An 18,953-nucleotide genomic window follows, 5' to 3' on the forward strand; every position below is an offset into this window, starting at 1 on the left:
GTAACCGGTTCAGTGTCTTTAAGGACCCATTTAGGGTGTTTTAAGACCCAAATCCTGTATGACTATTAAATGCATGTCTTTATCATTAATCTCATACTTTTTAGTGACTTTAATAACTTGTGTTTCATGTTATTTTGTGTTGTCCATGATTGTTTAAACATGAGATTATGAGTGTGTGCGCTATTTATGTATTGTGACATGCTTTACATGAACTTATAGTAAAAGATTTTGATCAACTCACTTATGTAACCACCAAAGTGATCTGAATTGTGTTGATTGAGGGTTCTTTGGACTGTGTTGAGATTCAGTATTGCGATTGTGTGTGACTTTATGAAGCAATGATTCTACTCAAAGGCAAGTCATTGTGTTTCAAATTCACACAAGGTGTAATAGGGTGTGTACACTAGCCCGCGAAGTATGATAATACCCAAAACTATAGTGCTAAATTGCCTCATGGTTACATGATTTGCTAGTTTCATCAATTGAAGTCATTTTCTTGTGAAATGAGAAGGCGAAGCAACTCAGAGTATTATTATTTTCACTAAAGTGAAACAATATTGAATCTATTATGCTTGCCTTAGAAAAAGTGAATAATATAAGGTGTCATGTTTACCATTTCGATATGAATATCGTATAAAGCAATTAATCTCTCACTCATACAAAGAACAAAATAGTGGCTCAGAAGCCTGTCTATGAGAAGTGAGAGCGCTCAAATAGTCTTAGCCTATTGTTTTTGCAATCATGAGTGGCTAAGAATATTCAAAGTGCAACCTCTCACTGCAGGATAGTGAATGAATTTTTGAAAGCCATTCAGGCAAAAAATATTGATTTAAACAAGATTTTATCTCAAGCCTTATGAATAAGAAACTTCATTTTGGGTCTTGGTATTGTGGACTTTATTAAAAGGGCACTAAAGACCTTTTGTGATAATGAAGTTGCTGAACTGATAATCATTTAGTATGTATTGATACAATCAGTACGAAAGAAAAGACTATGGATCTTCTTAGTAAAGGGCTAGCACCAAGATTATATTATCAACATATAATGAGGATAAGTTTATTTGATTCTTTCACAATATATTATGGTTATATGTGACCATATTTATGAAACTAAATTTATTCTTTATGGTTTTGTGTATTGTTGATTTTATACAAAGTATCTCTTATTTGAAAAGAGAGAATAACAGAATAACAATATTAAAATGATCAATAAAATGAGTTAGAGATAAACCTATTCATAAAGATATTCTTAACATGCTAAACATTGAAAATAAATAATATTGTAGTATATGAAAATATGATATCTCATATAGATGTGTTCACCTCAATGATTCATATGATTCATTCTTGTGATACAGGATAGCATGTGAACTCAGATGAAAATTGAATCAAGATAACAGTAATAAACCTCGATGAAGTGGTTTTTCATGTCAATGAGTTAAGTGGGAGAATATTGGATTTTGGATTAGATTAGATCCAACCTGGATGTGACCCATATTGATATGAACACATCAAGGTACATACATGGGTGTGGTTCTTGGGTCTTGGGGGTTAAAGGATAGTTATGAGGTCTCATAACTGTCCATTCATGCTCATTAAGGATCTCCATTAGTACCCATTATGGACCTCCACTAAATCTCCCTATAAATAAGAGACCTTTAGTGGTGTGATGAGTACCACATAAGTGTGTGTTTTCTTTCTTTGGGTTCACGGGTCCTTCTCACTTCTTGACATTGTGGCCTAGGCTCATTGAGGGCATCTATTGCCTGAGAAAAACGCCGACCACCCGCATCCACTGAAGCATTGTTCGAATCATCCATGATCGGATCTGGTAAGTGGCTCTTCCGCTATCCATTTTGTGCTAACAAATAATCTAGCAATGCCAAATGAATTTTCATTTTTTCCCAAAATGGTTTATTTCCTCGGCAACGATAAGGGAGCAGAAAGTGGGTGGGGTCCGCCTGAATTCAAATGTCCTTATCTCCTCAGGCTCCAACTACAATTGCTTGAACGATAGTGCAGTTCCAAAAGAGGTGGCATATTGTTTCTTCACATGCAAAGCAGAGACAAGTGGCTAGGAAATGAAATCCTCGCTTCATATTAGCTTCAGTGAGAGTTTTATCAATAATTATTAAGCATCATAAAAATGAAACCCAGATTGGAAGGTTTGCTCCCCAAAGCACTCTCCTCGGTAACCATTGTACGAATGGGGCGCCCAAGGATATATAACAGAATTTTATCGAAAAATGTCCACTTGTATCAATTCTCTAGTAGGTTTCATCTGATTAACCATTCAAGTTAAAATCCACAAGAAGATGCATAAGCTCCAACCATTCTGGAATGGCTGCTTGTGACAGATTTATGTGCAGAACAACATCCCAACCAATTTGCTCAGAACAACAGTCACAAATCAGTTGCTTTCTATTCCTAATGGCCTGGTAAAGTGATGAAAAAACCTCTCTTAGGGGAGCTTCAAGAAGCCAGGCATCCCTCCAAAACTTCATCGCACCACCACTTCCCACTTTGACACTCATTGCCCCAGCCGCTTCCTCTAAAACCTTTCATAATCCTTTCCACACACCAGAACTAATCTGCCATTTATAGTTATGTTCCTAGCTCCAAATCCAGATCCTCAAATCGTATTTTGCCCTTATCTTTGACCCACTGTACTTTCCTTACACAGTACCCGTAACCATTTAATTAGAAAAGCATAGTTCAACTTTGAGATATCCATACACTATAAGAAAACACATCATTATTGACCCTAAAAATGGCGACGATAAATTATCGTCGTCAATAATACATTAATCCCGATGATAAAAAATATCATAGTAAAAATAGCTATAGTCGACGACATAATGTCGTCACTCTTATGCCGTAGGTAATATGAATTAGGAACATACTAAAGATGGTCGAGACTAGACGTTGCCGATGATATTATCGTCACCTCTCAAATACGTCGATAATTAATTGTTGTCTATTATTCTTTATATTTTTTATAGTATAGACGATGATAATTATCATCACATATATTCTTATTTTTTATGTAAATATACGATGATAATATCGTCGAATGTAAATATATAGTGTTGATGTTTATCGTTGTTATAGATTAATCTTAATGCATACCAACATATTGACGATGATACTCATCGTCGTCAATAAATATAAATAACAACATATTGACAATGATAATTATCATCGCTAATATGTCAATTATTTGTAATCTATTGACGACGATAATTATCATCGTCAATATGTTGTCAATAGATTATAAATCATCAAGATATTGTCAATGATAATTATCGTCATCAATATGGTGTCAATAAATGATTAGTATAATGACAATGATAATTATCATCGTCAATGTGTTGATTATTTGTAATCTATTGTGTTGTCAATATATAACAAATCATCAAGATAATGATGATGATAATTATTGTTGTCAATATGCTATTATTTATAATCTATTGACGATGATAATTATCATAGTTAATATACTGTCAATAAATTTAAATGATTAGTATAATGATGATGATAATTATTATCGCTAATATGCCAATTATTTGTAATCTATTGATGATGATAATTATCATCGCTAATATGCCAATTATTTGTAATCTATTGATGATGATAATTATTGTTGTCAATAGATAACAAATCATCAAGATATTGGTGACGATAATTATCATCGTCAATATGTCGATTATTTGTAATCTATTAAAGATATATTGTCAATAGATTATAAATGATTAGTATAATGACGATGATAATTATTAGCATCAATATATCGATTATTTATAATCTATTAACAATGATAATTATCATCGTTAATATGTTGTCAATAAATAATAAATCACCAAGATAATGATGATGATAATTATTATCGTCAATATGTCGACGATGATAATTATCGTCGTCAATATGTTGTCAATAGATTATAAATGATTAACAAAATAATGATGATAATTATCATTGCCAATATGTCAATTATTTGTAATCTATTACGATAATAATTATCATCGTTAATATGCTTTCAATAGATTACAAATCAACAAGATTTTCATAGTTTATTTTTTATTTTTTTCTAAAATTTCACCATATGAATGCGATCTAGATGCATGGTTTGATAGGAATGAACTCTTGGATCATCCAATTACGATGTATAAGAATGATTTTTTAAGGCTTGAAAATCAACAGTTCAGAATATTTGTAAATATACAAGCATAAAAAAGCATATTTTTTTATCTGGTTACGATGATCCAATAGTTGATTCCAAGCAAATGGAGCATGCCGAATGCATATGCAGGGTTAGATTTGCAAAAAAGCCTATAAAAATCTCGTTTCATACCAATTTGCATGTTACCATTTCTCTTAATCCAAGTTATCTAACATATGTAAACTCGTATGCAGCAAGATTTTCATAGTTTTTTTTTCTAAAATTTCACTATATGGATGTGATCTAGATGCATGATTTTATAAAAACGAGCTCTTGGAATCTGATTATTATGTATAAGAAGGATCTTGTAAGACTTGAAAACCAATGACTCAAAATTTTTATAAACATGCAAAAATAAAAAATCACATTTTTTGATCTGATTACGATGATCTAATAATTGATTCCAAGCAAATGAATCACGTTGAATTCATCTACGAGATTAGATTTACAATAAAATATGTCAATAGATTATAAATAATCAACATAATAAACAACCAACAATAATTATCACATCAATATAAATCTAATAAGATGATAATTATCTTTACCCATAATAAACATTCGATGATATCTAGATTGTTTGTTTACTAGTTTACTCTAAAATGACCGATAATTATTATTGTTAATATATTGATTACTTTTATATTAATTTAATTTAAAATTGACGCTAATTATCATAGAACTTAAGTATAACCCCGACGATATTTATCATCATCAATATTATATAGTCCACGATAATTTAACTAACATTAAAAACAGTTTTTTAGCCCAAACATCTCCCTCACTCTTTTTTTCGCTCATCTCCCTCACTGTTTTGGTCTCAGTCCCTCTTCTCGCCGCCCTCTCCTTCTTCATTGGGGCTTCACGATCACCGTCGCACACCGCCACCACCAAGCCAGAACCCGACCTGCTCGTGTTTTCCGGCCACCCTGTCAGGCCGCTGATGTCATCCACCGTCGGCCACCTTCTTCACGGCACCACCCCCTGTCCTATGTTCGAATAATCCTCACCATCCGTTGAGCACCCCACCTGCCCTCACTGACCTCCAGTCAGACGGACGAAGCCGGCTACTAGGCCACCCGACCCACCACTGTCACTCGAACCCTACTTCCCCCTCTCTGGTTATGCTAGGTTTCATGAGGGCAGTCACCAGCCGGTGCCGCCCCCTGGTTTCCCCTGTCCACCCGACCTCCCCCGGTCGTTTCCTCTTTCAGGCGAGATCTGAGTGCTTTTCAGAGATCTGCCGCGTGAACCACCGCTGTCCAGCCACCGCCGTGGTCATCACTGCCCTCCCCTGCGTTTTCTCCTTCTGATTTGCACGACCCTCGAATCTCTCTCCCTTGCCCGATTTTTAAGTAGAAGGGAGCCCCATTACCAGTTCTTGGTGGAAGATGCCCACCGTGAAGGAAGGTCTTGCCGATTTAGAGGAGGCCGTTAGCGATTCCAGTGGAGCACGCCCTCTCCAAAACCCTCTCTCCTGAGTTGATACTGCGTGAAGCTATGCGGCTGCATTGATGTTGATTTTCGGTGTTTATTGAGTTAAAGGTACGATAGGGATACAAATCAGTTCTTTGATGGATTTTCCTTAGTTTATGGATTTTCTTTTTTCTTTTTTATCTTGGTTCAATTCTTCCTACCCAAAATAGTTTTTTAGATTGATGTATACATGATGTGCAACAAGAACTAAATGTAGAAGCGTGAATGACGAGACATGATGTTCAACAACAAGTAATTTAGTATTTGCTACTAATGGAGGGTGGTGCTACCAAAATAAGGAAAAAAGGGTAGCTAAACCGTGGCAGGGTAAAAAGAATAACCTACCCCTTATGAGCATGTTAACAAGCTGAAATGTGGAAGTGTCTGATAAGATACAACGTTTAGTCACTTTCCTTCAAACATTAACTATATGATGTATTCATGTTTTCACCATACTTTGGTATTAATTAGCGAACTTAGAGGGTGTCTACCCTTCTAGAAGTAATTTGATGATAAGTAGAAATAAGAGAAATTGGAGGGCTACACGGCGGCGGGGTAGAAAGACAAAACTATCTCAAAAATAGATGCTTAGGTCGATGCATACATGGTGATCAATAAAATAACTGCAGAATGGTGGTTATTAAGGTGATTAATAGAACAACTATGGATTAGAGCGGTAGAAAGACAAAACTACCCCCAAATTAGATTTCTTAGGTAGATGTGTACATGGTGTCGGGTGCAACAAGACAAACCTACCCTTGTATGAGTATGTTCAACAAGATGAAAAGTGAAAGTGTGTGAGAAGATACAATGTTTAATTACTTGTTATCCTTCAAACCGTAACAAGATGATATATGCGAGTTTTCTCCATACTTTAGTTTTCATTAGCGAATTTAGTGGGTATCTCATCTCCAACAAGTACTTTGATGATAAGTAGCACGACTACGCAATGGTGGGGTAAAAAAAGCAAAACTGCCCATAAAATAAAAATTATAATGATGTGTATACTTTGTCGTATTTAACAACAAATGTAAAAGTGTGAATGGCACAATATGATGTTCACCAACAAGTAACTTGGTGATGTCTATTGTTAGAAATTGATTGTACGAAATAGGAGAAATAGGAGCGCTACATGGTTGTTGGGTAGAAAGACAAAACTACCCCAAAAGTTGATGTCTGGGTCGATATATACATGATGATCAGTAGAACGACTACGGAATAGTGACGGAGAAAGGAAAAACTAACCAAAAAATAGACTTCTAAGTCTATGTATATGTGGTGCCAGGTGCAACAAGAACGAGTGTAAAAGTGTGAATTAACAAACATGATGTTAAACAAGTACTCTGATGTTAGCTAGTATCGGAGGGTGGTGCTACCAAAATAGAAAAAAAAGGAGAGCTACACATTTTTGGCGTAAAAAGACCAACTTGCCTTTGTATGATCAGGTTCAACAAGATGGAATGTGAAAGTGCGTGATATGATACAACATTCAGCCACTTTTTATCCTTCAAACTATAACTTTATGACGTATGCATGTTTTCACCATACTTTAGTTTTCATTAGTGAACTTAGAGTTTGTCTAATCTCCAACAAGTATTTTGATGATAAGTAGCACGACTATGCAATAGTGGAGAAAAAGGTGAAACTACTCATGAAATACAAAACTATGTCGATGTGTACACTATGCCGTGTTTAACAAGAACAAATTTGAAAGTGTGAATGACACAATATGATGCTCAACAATAACTTAGTGATGCCTATTATTAGAAATTGATCGTACAAAATAATTGAAATATGATTGCTAAATGGTCGTTAGGTAGAAAGACAAAACTACCCCCAAAATAGATGTCTTCGTCGATATATACATGCTTATCAATAGAACAACTACAAAATTGTGGGGTAGAAAAGTGATCAATAAAACAACTACGAAATGGTGGGGTAGAAAGACAAAACTACCAAAAAAATAGATTTCTATGTTGATGTATACATCGTGACGAGAGGTGTGAATCACCATATATGATGTTAGCTACTATTAGAGGGTGGTGCCACAAAATTAGAAATAATGGGAAGCCTAAACAATGGTAGGGTTAAAAGACGAAATACCCCTATATGAGCATGCTCAACAAGAAGTTATGTAAAAGCGTATGCAAAGCTACAACGATCTGTCAGTTATTATCCTTCAAACTGTAATTGTGTGATGTAGGTGGGTTATCACCTTACTTTTGTTTTCATTAGCGAACTTATAAGGTGTCTCATCTCCAACAAGTACTTTATGGATAAGTAGCACGACTATGCAACAGTGAGGTAAAAAGGCAAAACTATCCATGAAATATAAAACTATGTCTACGTGTACACTGTGTCGTGTTCAATAACTACAAGTGTGAAAGTGTGAACTACACGATATTATATTGAACAATAAGTAAGTTGGTGATGTCTGTTGTTAGAAATTGATCGTATCTATTAAGAGAAATAAGCGTGCTACACGGTAGTGGGGTAGAAAGGAAAAACTACCCCAAGAATAGATGTCTGGGTCGATGTATACATGGTGATTAATAAAAAAAATTATGGAATGATGTGGTAGAGAAGTGATCAGTTGAATGACTACAGAATGGTGGTGTCGAAAGTCAAAACTACCCCCAAAATAGATTTTTAGATTGATGTATACATGGTGCTGTATGCATCAAGAACAAGTGTAGAAGTGTGAATGACCATAAATGATGTTCAACAAGTACTTTAATATTTGCTACTGTTGGAGGGTGGTGCTACCAAAATAAGAAAAAAAGGGGAGCTACATAGTGGCGAGGTAAAAAGAATAACCTACCCCTTTATGAGCATGTTCAACAAGATGGAATGTGGAAGTGCGTGATAAGATACGACATTTAGTCACTTTCTTTCAAACAATAACTATATGATGTATTCAGGTTTTCAACATACTTTGGTATTCATTAGCGAACTTAGAAGGTGTCTCCTCTTCAATAAGTAATCTGATAATAGGTAGTACGACTACACAATGGTGGGGTAAAAAAGGCGAAACTACTATTGTAATACAAAACTATGTCTATGTGTACACTGTGTTGTGTTCAACAAGAATAAGTGTGAAAGTATAGATGACACAATATGATGTTAAACAACAAGTAAGCTGGCGATAGATATTGTTAGAAATTGATAATACAAAATTGGAGAAATAAGTGCACTATGCAGTGGTGGAGTAGAAAGACAAAACTACCTCAAAAATTGATGTCAAGTTCAATAAATACATGACGATCAATGGAACAACTACATAATGGTGGTGTAGAAAAGTGATCGATAGAACAACTACAAAATAGTGGTGTAGAAAGACAAAACTACCACAAAAATAGATTTCTAGGTTGATGTATATGTTGTGCCTAGTGTTGTGAAAAGCGTTGAGGCGTAGCGAGGCGCTCCACCAAAATCTGAGGCGAGGCGTAAGCCTCGAGGCGCAAAGCATAAGCCTCAAATTTTTTTTTATTAAAACTTAAAAAAAGCTATAAAAATTATCTAACCTTATAAATAAATAAAAAATGCTTTATTGATGAAGCAACAACCAACGAAAAAAAAAATATCAAATAAATACGGAAAAAATATGAGATTAACATGTAAAAATAATATTAATGCAACAACTTGATTTATGTAAGTATCTAAGAAATAAAATATGAGCAATCATTCAATAAAAAATTAACATTAACAATAAAATGCATATTAGCACTGACAACATCATGTCATAATTAGAAAATGCATATTAGCACTGACAACATCATGTCATAATTAGAAAATGCATGTTAACATTAACAACCAAATGTTAATATATTTATCCAAAACTCTTAAAAATGAAAGTGTTAACATTCATAATTACAACTCAAAGACCCAAAAAACATATAAATGGCCATAGCTCTATAATATGAATTAGGGCCTAGACTCTTCTTGTGTTTCGTCATCATCAATATCTAAGTCTTCAATGTCATTATCTGAGGAATCCATATAAATAGGTTCTCCTTCATCTTCATTCTCTGACTCTTCATCGTCTTGACTTTCTTCCTCTACGTCCTCGATAACTTCTTTTGCTTTTCTTTTTCCTTCAATAAAAAATCATGTATTAAATACTTATGTTGTGTAATTAAAAAAATACACTTATATTCATAACAAGGTAAAAGGAATATAACTTTACCTCGATCTCTTGAAGATCTCTCTTGCCTAGAACCACTTTGTAAATCATGAGGTGAAGTGACCTTTTCAATAGGCACATGCTCAATGACATTTATGTCGAAGTTTGGATCCAACCATGAATCCTCCAACCAATTGGGATCACTAGGCAACACTAGATCTTCCTTCTCCACAATCCACTCATCGTCTGAGTCTATATGATCTAGACATATAGGGTCTTTGGTAGCCCTCCTTCTCATATTTCTCTCTCTTAATTTCATATTGTACATTACAAAAACCAATGCATTTATCTTCTCTTGTTTAAATCTATTCCTTCGTTTTGTATGAACCTATAATTTCAAATCATTGATAATCAATTATAAGATAATTAAACTTATAAAAATGTATTTCAAAAATAAAATACAAAGTCACAAACCAATGAGAAAGTACTTCAATTCCTCTCACAACCCGATGCACTCCACGTCAAACTTAGAATTCGAATTGCAAAATTCATCAACTTAGGATTTTCGTGTCCAAATGAACTCCACCAATCAGCTGCATTCAAATAAAACAATAAAAATAATAAAAACATTAAGAATGTCATAATTAATAAAAAAAAAAAAATTATTGACAAATAACAACATAATTGCAAACTTACCAGGACTTTTTAATTTTCTTGTTGTAACAACTGCCTCTCTACCAAACAATCCCTTTGCCTTTTTAAATGCATCGATTTGTGTTGTAATTTTCAACCGAATATTTGCATTAGAAACCATTTTTTCAACACAATCATAAAAGCCACTCATCACTTCTCCATCTGGGTTGAAGTTGTCAGCATAATGAAAATGTGGATTTAAATAGTAGGCAACTGCATGCAAAGGCTTATGAAGTTGCAAGTCCCATCGTCTATCAATGATATCCCAAATAGGTTTATATTTTCTTTCAACCTTGTCAAGGTTTGAAGCAATTTCTTTCTTTGCTCTATCCATTGTCTCATACAAAAATCCCATAGCAGGTTCATCTGCATCAACTAATCGCAACACTTTCACAAGAAGCAATATAGCTTTAATTGCATATGATATGGTAGCCCAAAACTTATGATCATTAAGAACAATATAAGAAATGTTTTTAGCATCAAATTTCTTATAGTAATTAGATGATCTAAAATTTGAACATCCAATACTATGAAGTGTGAGATATGTTGTGGCAAAACGAGTGACGGCAGAACGTAGAAGTTCTTTCTTCTTTGTGAACTTTCTCATTAAATTTAATACCCATGCATGACTATAAATGTATCTTGTAATTTTTTTTGCCTTTTCCACTGTATTTTTAAAAATTGACATCTTTTCAATATCTTCTAACATAAGATCCAAGCAATGCGCTGCACATGGTGTCCAAAAACATGTTTTTCCTGCTGTTAGCATATTCCCAGCTGCAAACATTATTCGGTGCATTATCTGTAATGAATTGCACCACATTACTTTCACCAACTTCTTTAACAACTTCTTTAAACAACTTACACAAATTTGCACCAGTTTTTTCCATATTGCTTATGTCAACAGACTTCAAAAATATTGTTCCAGATGAGCTGTTCACAAGAAAATTAATTAAGTTTTTTCCTTTTCCATCAGTCCAACCATCTGTCATAATGCTGCAACCAACCTTTGGCCATTCCTTTTTGAACTCTTTTAAAATTTCGTGAGTACAATCAACCTCGTCTTTCAAAATCCATGTTCTGATCTCGTGATAAGAAGGTGGTTTGAACCCTCGTCCATAATTTGCAATAGCTTCTACCATTGCACCAAAATATGGACTATTGCAAAGATTAAATGATAAGACATTTGCATAAAAAAATCTATCAATGACACGACATACATTTTTTTTTTCATCTCTTTTGAAAGCAGTGTTTATTGTGGTTTGTCGTGTTTCTTTATTCACAAAGAGGTCCATAGGACCACCGGTGCTTGTTTTTGCATCACTACATGATCCACTGGTTTCTTTATTCACATTATCGCCGGTTGATGATCCAAAATAAATACTTCTCCCGATATCCAACTTGTTTTGTTCTTCCTCTTGTTTCTTTTGCTTCTGATCCTTTAGATGATTCTGAAAAAATCTCTTCACATCAGGTGGAACTGTTTCACACATGCTTACACCATGTTTTGTGCCAGCTAAGTGATGTTTTAACCTATAGATGCCTCCCGTAGTCTGTTTACGACAGTAATTGCAAATTACATGTCCTACGAGTTTGAGATCTTTAGTGGGATTTGGAACTCTAACTCCATGATCCCATCCTACATCTCTTCCCATTGTTCAACTGCAAAAATACAATAAGAATCAATATATATATATATATATATATATATATATATAAATTGAAAACTAATGGAAACACAAACAAACGAAGTCACTGAGAACTAGAAAATTGTTAGTTTAATTTTTTTTTATTTAGGAACCAATTTGAATTACTTGCCACTAAAAAGAGAACACACGTGCAAAGATCAAATTCCTTCATAGCATGTAACCATGCATGACACACAGTCACATACACACAGATTTTATAAAATCAATGGCTTCCGATGGACAAATTAAAATGTAAAAAATAGCATCAAGAAAAGAAGTAAGAAGAAAGAAAGAACCCATGGAAAAACTAAAAAGGGGAGACAGAAAGTATTTATCTCCCATCTAAATTCAATATAAAAATCAGCTTAAAAGATCGGAGGGAGTAACAGTCCAACATGAATCAACATATTTAAATAATAAAACAAAGTAACAAATGCAAACTTGAAACAGAGTAACAATATGCTGATCAAGTTTCCTACAAATAAGCAAACTGATGTTTGTTTATTTGTTCTCTTACCATCATTGGAAGGAAACCTAGATGTCGGGTTAGAATCTTACTTTAAGAAGTCAGTCATTTTAAAGAGCATATTTCTTCCAGCAGCAACTTCTGTTGCTTCTTTTTATGTTCCCATAGTTTTTGATATTTCAATGATTAATGTGCTTTGATAAATTTAATGGCTTAAATAACCATGATTAAAAGTGTGTATTAGGATATTTAATTAATTTCAAAATTTCGTGTTTATTTTTTATCCCTATTCTAAATCCATGTCAATTTGGTTTGTATACTCAGTGATCTTTTCCCACTTGTGCTGTCAAGCATAAATTTCAATATTTGTGTACTGCAGGACTATACAAAAGTACACAGAGTTTAGGCACTGCAATGTTAATTTTGTGTGTGTGTATGTGATATTTGTTGTATTCTCTTAGTTTTAGAACTCTACGAGTTGTTCTTTATATGGCCGAGGCTTTAGACTATTGTAGTAGTGAAGGTCATCCATTGTATTATGATCTCAATGCATAGAGAGTTCTCTTTGATCAGGTAATAATGTATGCTTGTCTAAAGTGCAGCAAGAATCCTGTATTAGAAAAGTTTGTTGGTCCCATTTAGTCTGAGTTGTTTAATTGAGAGAAGGTGCCCTTCTCTCAACTGGAAGAGGCTGGAAATAGCTTGAAATTTTGGACTTTGTTTATAGCTTGCAGAGTCTCTGTACATCATTGATTTGTTCGCAATTTTTTTCTCTAGGAGAAGTGAATTTTAAAATGTCCCTAAGAATTTCTTGAGACCAGTGGAGCATGCACAGGTGCACAGACAGCTTCACGACTTGCTCACAATATTTTCGAGGAGAAATGAGTTTTATCCCTAAATACTATCCTGTCAAGAATTTCCTGAGAACATTAGTGGGGCATGCACACATGCACGCACACATGGCTGTGGCTGTGTTTCAGCTTATATTCTTATTTGTACTTGCAGGATGGTGATCCAAGACTTTCTTGCTTTGGTCTTATGAAAAACATCAGAGATGGAAAGAGTTATAGCACGAACCTTGCTTATACACTGCCACAAACTGGTAGCTGATTTCTTGGCATGGGGCTGTCTAATTGCTGGTTGCTTGCCAACATTTTTCTCAGAATTTATAATTGTTTCCGTAATGCTGGCTAGTGGCTACCATCATTATGTTGGCATATCGTAGATTTTTTTGTGAGAGACGAGAGAGAGACAACATGCCTATTTTCTGGGCTCAACCACAAGAGAGAGCCTGCGTGTGAACGACGAGAGAGAGAAGCTGCGTGATACACACAGTCACATACATGAGAGACGAGAGAGAGTACAGGCATGTAAGAGACGAGACGAGAGAGAGAGTACAGGCATGTGAGAGGGAACATACCTATTTTCTGGTCTCAACCACAAGAGAGAGCCTGCATGTGAACGACGAGAGAGTGAGAAGCTGCGTGAGAGAGAGAGAGAAACAGAAAGCAAAAATAAAACCCTAATTAAGGTCGGACGCTCTTTGTTTATACCCCAATTTTTAGTCAAATCTGGGCTTTGACCCTAATTTGACCACCAGCAGTAAAGGTGTATACGCCTCATTTTGAGGCGCGCCTCGCCTCGAGGCGTGCGCCTCAAGGCGTATGAGGCGCACGCCTTAGAGTTTTTGCGTTTTATTCATGCGCCTCAAGGCATAAAGCCCCTCACCTTGAGGCGAGGCGCGCTTTTTGCGCCTTGAGGCGCGTTTTTAATAACACTGGTTGTGCCGGTGCAACAAGAACATGTGTAGAAGTGTGAATGGCTCGATATGATGACTTTAAGTTTAGCTACTATTAGAGGGTGGTGCTACCAAATTAGAAAAAATGAGAGATCTACACAATGGCGGGGTAAAAAGGCAAACCTACCCCTGTATGAGCATGTTCAAGATTGTATGTGAAAGTGTGTGGAAAGATACAACGTTCAGTATCAAGAGATGAAACTTGAATCTAATGAGTGTAAAGGTTTTCCATTTAAAGCTTGGAGGGTCCATATGCACACAAATCTAATCCTATGTAGTCTTCTGGATGTTTAATAGTTTCATATCATATAGACAACTACCTTCCTTGTATCCTTTAAGAAAATATCTATGATAATTGGATCTTGCAATAGTATAGAGAAACAAACAGAGACAATCTTTGCTGGGTTAATGAACAAGGCAAAAAATTGCCTCAGTTACTACTGGTACAAAGGCATTGAATAACTAAAATTTACCCTTGAAACCACAAGAACTGCTAAAATCGGTGGTGTCTAATTGCTCTTTGAAGTGAAAAAGTCAATTCTTGGTAATATTTCTTTCCATCTACAAGAAGCTTTAAGATTTGCGTTCAAGTATCTTTTGCAGATAAACCTTGTCATATGTTGCAGAAGGGTACCACAGCTTATTATAGATATGGAGGTTGGTGGTCAGTTTGATGGATGGGCACTTATAGCATGGTTCTCTTGAAAGCTGCTTTTTTTTCTATAGAAAATACTTGGACTTTTTCACATATAGTATGCCATCATCCATTCATGATTACGTAACTCGAGAAAGGTGTGTCATGTCTCTGTTTTTTCTGTTTATGCTTCATTTTGTTAACTTCATACATAGTTGACCATTAGAATGTGTTCCCACTTGCAGAAATTGTGAAGATATTGCAATGTCTCTCCTCGTTGCTAATGCCACTAGAGCTCCTTCAATCTGGGTCAAAGGTAATGGACAACATTTTTATTTTATTTTGAAACATTGTTTTGGATTGTGATCTGTTTTTAACTGATAAGATTCTAAGATTACATCTAAAACACTCTAGCACAGTTGGTCCAAGGAACACCTGGCAATATATCTGCTGCTTTGCAACAAATTCAAGCACGTACCCAACAGACTGTTGTAAATATGTTCATCCCTTGCCTTGAAGTTTTCTACTAAATTCAGTATTTTAACATTTTTTAAAGTCAAGGTTTAATGTTTAAAAATTGATTAGCTGCTTTTTATTGCCTCTGTTAAAGGATATCAAGGGCGATGTTAGTTTGACTGCAAAAAGGCCTTTGCCAATGGATCCATCATCTGTTTAGACAATGGATTTGGTGTGATTATATCCCAAAATATTGTGGTAATATGACAATATTTTTATGAAGAATTTGGATTGAGATAAACTGAAGTTCTTGCCCTTTTTTGTGTTTCTTTGAAAGTTTGCCAATATATGATGAAAATATATTTTTTCTAATTGATAATGTTGTCTGGGTTGATTTTAGAATTTGGATCAGTTCAACCTTATTACGTTTTTTAGTTTCCTCACCTTTTACTTGAGTTTTGTTTTATCTCTGCTTTAAGGAATTAGTTTTGTCGGGTCTGTGAGTGTTGGGTATTGTATAATGGAGATTGTCATTTTGTGCTTATGTTTCAACAACCAGTGGTTTTGATTAAACTTGAACAAATGCACGTATATGAGAAACCTGCAGATACATGGATGAGAAGCTTGTATCTACTGGCCTATCCATTCATTTGATGTGTCTATCAATTATCACCTGCAATCTATGGTCATGCATAATTTATGCATTGTAGATTCACGTTTTTATGCATGATCTGTCGTAAAAATGGATTAAAAAACCCATTCTTATCAATGTTTGTTAGGATGTTTAAATTTCAAAAAGAAGGAAAATCACACAAATTGGAGTCTACCTGCATGTTTTAAAGTAGTTTTATTCGTTTAGGAGTTTTTATTAGTATTTTAATTCTTTTAGGAATTCTAATTTTTGAAAATACGTTTTTAGAAGAGTAGCTTTTAGAATTTATAAAAATTAAAAGGAGCTTTCAGAAAAAAAAATGTGTTTTAACCTAGAACTAGAGCATAAATATAATTTTTTAGAAAGGGGCCGGCATCCTTCCATTGGGAAAACCGCCAGCCTCTGTTCTCCCTCTTCTCTTCTCTTCTCTTCTCTTCTCTTTCCCTCTCTCTCTTTTCGTTCGATCACCGGTTCTTCCTCATCTCTTCCCTTCTTCGATCTTGGTTTCATCGTTTTTCTGATCTTTGTTATCGCCGGTGCTTCTTACCCTGTCATCGGAGTGTGCGTTCCCATAGGAACGACCACTTCTTCTTCTCAACCCCTCAATCGGAAGCGGCTGCGAGGTTTGCTTCTTCTCCCTCACCTCTTTATATAGTTTAGATTTGTTGTATACAGTTTATTTTATTTTCAGCATTACGGTTTCATTTAGCATAGTCTGATGTTATATCTTCGTGTTCTGCATATTAGATTAGGAATACGTGCATCGTAGAGTAGCTCTTTGTACTAGTTTGTTTTCGTTTTAGTAATATTCTATTATTTTTATTTGTTTTAGAAAAAAGAAAAAAAAACGCAGTTCATACTTTTATCTTCAGGCCAATAAACAGACCTGCGTGATTACTCCTTCACGCAGGTCGGTTTAGTGTGCGAAAAAAACAATTTTTTTTGCGTGAAGTTCTGGTTTCACGCAGACCCTAGGTCCCTAATCTGTATTATATTTTTTTTTAAACAAAAATGGCGTGACCTATAGACCCACGCTGATCTTTGTGACTGGCAGACCATGCGCTTATTCAAATCATGCAGACCATTAGCGTGATCTTGCTGTTCACATCGGATTTGGGCTAGTGTGAGTTCTGAAATCACGTTCTTTCTTTTATACATCTTCAAGCGGGTTTAAGAACTGCACGTTCTTCATTGTGGAACGTTGAGTCTTTGCAGTGTGTGAACATTCAATTTTGTGCAGCGTTCTGATCAGATTGCACTCTATGTCACAGGGATTCGGCTAGCAGGGTGCCGCACCTGCATTGACGCGATGCGACGCGGGTGCGGCCAACCCGACCCTGGGTGCGGTCAACGCACCCAGGGTCATTTTGATCCAATTTTTGGACTTAAAAAAAAAATTTGCCAAGAATTTTTTTTTGCCCTATATGTCATAGGGATTCTCCAACTAGGTGCCGCACCCACACCCACACCCGATGCGGTCAACCTGGCCCTGGGTGCAGTCAACACACCCAGGGTCATTTATAACCAACTTTTGGACTTTATATATATATATATATATATATATATATATATATATATATATATAAGTTTTAATATTTTTGCCGCACCCGCACCCATGTGACATAGATTGCACTCTAATACGTGAATGGATCACGCAAATCACGCTATCTGTGTGTGTTCAGTTCACGCACTTGCTGGGCAGATTCAAGTTGATTAACGTGAGTTTTAAATCACATTTCAGCATTAACGTGAGTTTTTTTATAATCATTATTCAATACCTGTTTAGACGTGAATCTGATCACACGTGAAACACACAGTTTCTATTCTGTGTCTTTTTAGAAATTAACGTCAATCACGCAATCCAGCGTGATTGACACTAATCTATTCACAGGCCTATATAATGCTATTGTTTGCTGCGTTGTTTAATTAGTTTATTTTAATTCTTGTTAATGTTAAGTAGTTAAGTTGTTTGATTGTTAACATTTTAGATTATTTATTTTTCTCTTCATTAGTTCATAGTTTAGTTTCACATTTTCAGTCATTAATTAGCTAATTTAATATTTCAACATTAGTTTATTAGAATTGTTTAAATTAGTTTTTAGATTAATTAGTTAGATCGGATTTTCTTGTTTTATATTTTTAATTAGTTAGTTTGATTTAATGTATTTTTTCTTGAAATTTAGTTAATTAAGATTGTTTTAAGATGTTTTGTAAATTAGTTAGAATTTTGAAGTTGTTACAATTCAGTTAGTAGTTAGATCAAATTAGTTAGTTTGTTAGATTTAGATGCTTTTGATTCTTGTTTCTTGTTATAACTAACTGTTGTTTTAGGAATTGTTTCTTGCAGTTTTTTCTTTGTGTTTTTGTGTTTTGCAAGGTAGTTTTCTTATGCGAAGGGCCCTCCAAAGATCCCCTCAAGGACGAGCCCCTTGAGAAAGGGACCCTTAAGATTCAATTGTAGCATCCAAGCGAATAAGGGAGGCTAGATTGCAAGCGAAGAAGACCCTGTCGATTTTACTTCTCTTTATTTTTCATTTTTTTTAGGGGTCATAGGGTCATTTACCTTAAGTTGGGTTGTAATAAGGCTTTTTTTATTTTTGAGCCCTCTGCAGAGGGCAGCACATTTTATTTGCTTTTCATTTCAGGCAATAAAGATTGTTTTGTGTGGGGTACAAAAGTCTTTTTAAACACGTTCCTTGTGTTCGACGCGGACTTCACCACTAGTGTGAACCGAAATTTAAAATTTGAT

The 18,953-nt window shown here is 34.9% G+C and overlaps 1 long non-coding RNA gene across 1 annotated transcript; it reads left to right on the forward strand.

The window, feature by feature from the left end:
- The first annotated feature begins 15,098 nt into the window (after positions 1–15,098).
- Positions 15,099–15,599, forward strand: LOC149832373 (uncharacterized). The gene is made up of 3 exons (XR_016433102.1): positions 15,099–15,254; positions 15,342–15,412; positions 15,516–15,599. It is a non-coding gene; the product is annotated as an uncharacterized LOC149832373 (long non-coding RNA).
- Positions 15,600–18,953: the final 3,354 nt, after the last annotated feature.

Source organism: Nuphar pumila, chromosome 7 (assembly GCF_984573655.1).
Source record: "Nuphar pumila chromosome 7, dmNupPumi1.hap1.1, whole genome shotgun sequence".
NCBI classification, from domain to species: Eukaryota; Viridiplantae; Streptophyta; class Magnoliopsida; order Nymphaeales; family Nymphaeaceae; genus Nuphar; species Nuphar pumila.